Source organism: Astatotilapia calliptera, chromosome 1 (assembly GCF_964374335.1).
Source record: "Astatotilapia calliptera chromosome 1, fAstCal68.1, whole genome shotgun sequence".
NCBI classification, from domain to species: Eukaryota; Metazoa; Chordata; class Actinopteri; order Cichliformes; family Cichlidae; genus Astatotilapia; species Astatotilapia calliptera.
Genome location: NC_137422.1, coordinates 16062283 through 16068881, shown reverse-complemented (window position 1 = coordinate 16068881; position 6599 = coordinate 16062283). Strand labels below are relative to the sequence as shown.

Here is a 6599-nt window from a genome sequence, read left to right as displayed (position 1 = left end):
CTCAGCACCCGAGTGCCTTTATTGTGATCTCGGGTGACTTCAACCATGTATCACTGGACAATACACTACCAACATTCAAACAATATGTGGACTGTCCCACCAGGGGAGAGAAAACTTTAGACTTACTGTATGCTAACGTCAAGGATGCATACAGCTCCTCCTCCCTCCCCCCACTTGGTAGGTCAGATCATAACCTGATTCACCTCACCCCCCGCTATGTGCCAATTGTGAGGAGGGAACCTGTGACCACCAGGACTGTCAGGAGGTGGTCAGAGGAGGCCTTAGCAGAACTACAGGGCTGTTTCGAGGTGACCGACTGGGAAACACTCTGTGAGCCTCACGCCGAGGACATCAATGGGTTTACTGAGTGTATCACAGACTACATAACTTTCTGCACCGACTCCATTGTTCCAGCTCAGACTGTTCATTGTTACCCAAATAACAAGCCGTGGGTGACTAAGGACATCAAAGCCCTCCTCAACAACAAGAAGAGGGCTTTCAGAGGGGGCAACAAAGAGGAGGTGAGGAAGATCCAGGTGTTACTAAAGGACAAGATCAGAGAGGCTAAGGACAATTACAGGAGGAAGCTGGAGTGGAAACTCCAGCAGAACAGCATGAGAGAGGTGTGGAGGGGCATGAAGACCATCACTGGATTCAGGCCAACCAACAGCAGGGGAACTGAGGGAGGTGAGAATAGAGCCGACGAGTTGAATCTGTTTTTCAATAGATTCGACACCACAGTGTCTGCTCCCACCCCCACAACCTCACCTGTAGTCAGCCTGGAATCCAGAGCCACACCACTGTGCCAGCCTCTCTCTTCACATGGCGCTGTTGCCTCCTGTGAGATTCCTGACACCCCTCCCCCACCCATCACCTTCACTCAATACCAGGTTGAGATGCAAATGAGGAGACTTCACTCAGGCAAGTCTGCTGGACCAGACGGAGTGAGTCCCCTTGTCCTCAAGACCTGTGCCCCCTAGCTGTGTGGAGTCTTTCATAAACTGTTTATGCTGAGTCTGCAGAGGGTCCCGGTGATGTGGAAGACATCATGCCTCGTCCCTGTACCAAAGACGCCACGTCCCAGTGGCCCCCAGGATTACAGGCCCGTGGCATTGACCTCCCACATCATGAAGACCCTGGAAAGGCTCATCCTGGACCAGCTGCGACCCATAGTAAGACCACATCTGGATCCCCTTCAGTTCGCTTATCAGCCTCGTCTCGGAACTGAGGACGCCATCATCTACCTGCTCAATCGTGTCTACACCCATCTGGACCAGCCGGCGAGCACTGTGAGGGTCATGTTTTTTGACTTTTCCAGTGCTTTCAACACCATCAGGCCGACCCTCCTGGGTGATAAGTTAGCAGCGATGCAGGTGGATGCTTCTCTGGTGTCCTGGATTGTTGATTACCTGACAGGAAGACCACAATATGTACGTCTCCCACAGTGTGTGTCTGACAAGGTGATCAGCAACACAGGGGCACCACAGGGGACTGTCCTCTCCCCCTTCCTCTTCACCCTCTACACCACAGACTTCAGCCACTGCACAGAGACCTGCCATCTTCAGAAGTTTTCTGATGACTCTGCGGTGGTTGGATGCATCAGCAGGGATGATGAGACAGAGTACCGGGCTGTGGTCGACTCCTTTGTCACGTGGTGTGAGCAGAATCATCTGCAGCTCAACGTGGCAAAGACCAAGGAACTGATCGTGGACTTCAGGAAGACCAGGAAACACTTGACCCCTGTTTCAATTCAGGGGGTCAGTGTTGACATTGTGGAGGACTATAAATACCTTGGAGTACACATTGACAATAAACTGGACTGGGCTAAAAACACCACAGCACTTTACAGGAAGGGCCAGAGTCGTCTCTATTTTTTGAGGCGACTGAGGTCCTTCAACATCTGCCAGAAAATGCTGAGGATTTTCTATGAGTCTGTGGTGGCCAGTGCGATCCTCTATGCTGTTGCATGCTGGGGGAGCAGGCTGAGGGTCGCAGATGCCAACAGACTTAATAAACTAATCCGTAAGGCCAGCAATGTTGTGGGGATGGAGCTGGACTCCCTCAAGGTGGTGTCGGAGAGGCGGATGCTGTCCAAGATAAAGACAATGTTGGATAACACCTCCCACCCACTCCATGACATGCTGGTCAGTCACAGGAGCACGTTCAGTGAGAGACTGAGATTACCGAAAAGCACCACTGAACGACACAGGAAATCATTCCTGCCTGTGGCCATCTCCCTGTACAACGCATCCACTTAACACACTGTTTGCTGCTACAACTACACATGTTTCTTTTCCAACTATTTATTTATGAGTGACTTATGTATGTATGTATGTATATATATGTATATATTGTACTATTCTTAGTTAGTGTATTGTCTGTCTTGTCTTAATGTTGGTTTAAAATGGAGCACTGTAACAAAAAATAATTTCCCCCAGGGATCAATAAAGTATTCTGATTCTGATATATATATATATATATATATATATATATATATATATATATATATATATATATATATATATATATATATGTACATACATATATATATGTGTATATATATATATATATATGTATATATAAAGATATACAAAGTTTATCTATCATGTCTCAAGTGACCCATAGTCACTTTTGTCTCTGTTTGTCATGTTAGTTTAAATCTCTTCTTGTGTCGATGTATGTCAAGGATGGAGCCCTACTGTATCGTGTCTTATCACTTAAACCTCTGTTTTTTTCTAATGTCATCCATCCATAGTCTTCCACTTATCCTTGTCAGTGTCACAGGGGATTGGGGCCTATCCCAGCTCTCATAGGGTGAGAGGCGGGGTACATGCTGGACAGGTTGCCAGTCTTTCGGACAGACAACCATTCACACCTATATGCAATTTGGAATTACCAATTAACTTAACCCCACTAACTGCATGTCTTTGGACTGTGGGAGGAAGCCAGAGTACCTGGAGAGAACCCACGCAAACACTGGGAGAAGGCCAGAATCTAGATCCCCACATGGGGTTTAAAAAATGGTGCAAACCGTTTTGTCATGTTCCCAGAGCCGTTCTCAAATTATATAGAATCGTAGGCTTCAATAATGGCTTTTTCAGGCATGGCTGAGCAACTGACTTTTACAGTGGGTGGACAGAGCTTGAGCTAAATGAGCTATTAATACAGGTTAAGATGTAGAAAGAAAGGAATTCTAACACTTCCCTGGGGGAGCAAGCTGTAAGAAAGTCAAGTGAACATTACAAGTGTCATATCTTTACAACTGCTGCCACAAGATCAAACAATATATCAGAATGCCTGGAGGAAAACAACAGGTAACCGCTGTATCACTAACAGAGTCATTTAAAAGAATCACCTACTTTGTAGTGCAACTTATCACATTAAATAAACAATAAAATGTTGAGGATACAAATATCAGTTTGTAAAAATGCATCTTTCATGTGTTTTATTTGACTACATCAGCAGAAAATAATAAAACGTCTTCACAGCAGTGTCTCTGAATAACATGAATAAGTTAATAAACTATCATTTAGTGCTGTCAATAGATTTAAAAAAATTAACTAATTAATCTCACAATTTTCTGTTATTAATCGCGATTAATCGCAATTACTTGATCAATAACCTGGCTCCAATTACATTTTTTCAAGTTTATATTTTAAGATTGTAACAGACATTTATGCAATACAATGACGTAAATGCAGAATAAACACAAATAATTTATGCTGAAATTCAAAGAGAATTTTAATAGTTTTCATCAATCTTTAACACAGTTAAAACTTACAAAAAAACTTTTAAGGCCATCAACAGTGACCGAACCCAGGCCTAAAGGTTAAATTGAATACCATAAAAATAAACGGTGCACAAAACTCAGTATTTAAAACACAAAATGACCCAGAATGTTGAACATTTTTCACTTCAAAGGACCAATCTGGCTTAGTCCTTCTTTGCACTCAGCCAGTTACTGAGGCAGACTATTCTGTTTACATTGTCTAATGACAAAGAAGCACGCTTCTTTTGAATGATGTGACCTGAGAGTGAGAATAATCTCTCACAAGGCACTGTGGTTGCAGGGGTTGACAGGTACTTGCGTGCAATAGGTGCCAGCCTGGCATGTGCTACTTCTCTCTTTAACCACCACTATAGTGGACACTCTCCTGTGTCAATTTTGGGCTCTGCTTTGTGCAGATTCAGACAGCAGTCTATAGCATCTTCCTCTTCCTCTGTATCTGAATCAGGAGAACCCAGCAAGCAGATGGACATCTTGCTCTTCTTTGGTGATGGTTCCTCTGTTGTCTGAGCAGATGGTTGGTGTGCATGCGTCTCTGCCATCAGAAGGTCATGTACTGAAGCCCACACCTCTCTTCTTTCATCTTTGGAAAGGCACTTAAGGTCTTTAAACCTGGGATTGAGGGCATTAGCGATCTTCAGCCATGTGAGATTGCTGCTGTCCCTCCGCTGAGCTAGGTCTGTGGTAAAAACCTTCTTAAACCTCAAAACGTAGACTGGGTCATCATCTGAGGGCTCCATAATTTTGAACAAATGACACAAGGCTGGCAACACCATGGAACAGGAGACATACCGCTCTCCCCCCAGCAGTTCAGTCACATATCTGGAATAGAAAGATCAAGTCTGTATTTTTCTATTAACCAGACAGAGACAAACATAAATACTACATATGAAAATACACAGAGAGGTGGAGAACATACTTGAAAACAAAGCTAGAACACAAAGATAGACACACAATCATGAGAAACGAAATTATTTACCTGCAAGGTTCAAGTAGTTCCTCCAGCTTTTGCACTCTGTCAAGCTCCTGGTCAGTCAACATGGTCACCTTGCTGTTTTGCTGAGTCAGGATGGTGGTCAGCCCACATCTCTGGATCCGCTTGATCATCTCTAGGGTGGAGTTACATCTTGTTGGAACGTCCTGAACAAGCGGTTCTGTTTGATGTCCATGTGCAGCTTGCTGTGCCTTTAATTCCTGAGCGTTTGCTGGACTATGCTTAAAATGTCCAACAATCTTGCAACGTTTGGCCAGAGCCCTTTCAAATGCGCTGTCGTAAAGAGAAACTGTGACCATTCTTTGCAGTATGTGGGCCATGCAGGGCATGTGTTCAAATGGAAGTAGTCTGGCGGCTTCAACCATGTTACGAGCACTGTCGGTGCCAAGCGTGGTTACCTTGTCCTTGATTTTCCATTCGTTTGCAACATTCAGAAAATGATCAGCACACGCCTCAGCATAGTGTCTCTCTTCAGTTTTACTCACTGTTAGTGCAAACAATTGGACAGTCCAGTCGTTATCAATAAAATGCACCGTGACCCCCAAGTAATTATCGTTGTTCACCAAAGTCCAATGGTCTCCGGTGAGAGCGACGTTCCTTACTTGCACAAGCTTGCTGGACTGCTGAGCTCTCTGGTCCTCATACAAAGTGTGCAGTCTCGACACAATGGTTCCTCTTGAGGGCAGATTGTAACACACATCTCCTGATGCAGCGCGAATGACTTCTCTCAGTTCATCATCTTCTACTATGCTAACTGGTCGGCAGTTTTTAGCTATCCAAACAACCAAGGAATTGGTTAATTTTTCTCTCACATTTTTTGTTATTTGTCCACGAGCACCATACTCCTGAAGCGTAGACTGGCGAGGTCCCGTAGAGGCGGATTCAGTTGGGTGTTTTGCTCTCAGGTGATACACCAGTGATTAACTGCTTCTGTGGTACCTGAATTCAGCTTTGCAAATTGTGCATCTTACTCTCATTTTGTCCAACAAGCCATCAGGCAACTTCTTAAAGAGAAACTTTCCACCCAAAAGTCTGCCCTCATCCATGCTTGCGTGTGTTTGCTAGTGTTAGCTAGATAGTAGCATGGTGTCACTTCTTCTTCTTCTAATCATTTCTGTCAGGCCAAATGCCAGCACAGCACACTGTTGCCCCCTCCTCCAGAGGTGCTCATGAGTTTAAAGGTCTTAGATTACAGGGAATTTAAAAAAAAACAGCGTTAATTTTTTTAACGTGATAAACATTTCGCATTGATCTCAACAATTAACGCGTTAATTTTGACAGCACTAGTTATTATACAATCCCAGCAGTATGTCAAGTAAGTGGGGGGATGATGGCAAGTAACAGATCACAGTTTTGTCCAAACAGTTTTGTTCTCCTCGGTGCATCACTTTAAATATACAACTATTTAATGTTAGATCATATTATGTGCAATGAAAGGCTACAGAAATTTTTACATTACATTTAAATTGAAAACATTTACTATTTGAAACCCAATTTAAACAATCCTGGAAACACCCGTGGTCTATAAAAAACTGAAAGGTATGTGTTGTGTAATGTTGTTTTCTTTCTTGGAAGCCTCAATATCAAACTAGCATAACAACCTCAGTTCTAATATCATTAAAGATGCTAAATAGAGTAAATCCTTAGTTCTTTGCCAGCTACAGTGTTCATGAGAAATACTTTAAGGCTTCATAAAAAGCTGTAGCAGCCCTCAGTATTTTCAATAGAGATGGAAAAATGTCACTAATGGCAGCCTACATGGTTGACTCTGCACTGCTCTGTGTACAGTAACAATAACCTAGATTTTCATCATAACAT

General features: G+C 43.5%; 1 pseudogene; it reads right to left on the bottom strand.

The window, feature by feature from the left end:
* Positions 1–3804: 3804 nt before the first annotated feature.
* On the bottom strand, positions 3805–5827 carry LOC145429790 (E3 SUMO-protein ligase ZBED1-like; annotated as a pseudogene).
* Positions 5828–6599: the final 772 nt, after the last annotated feature.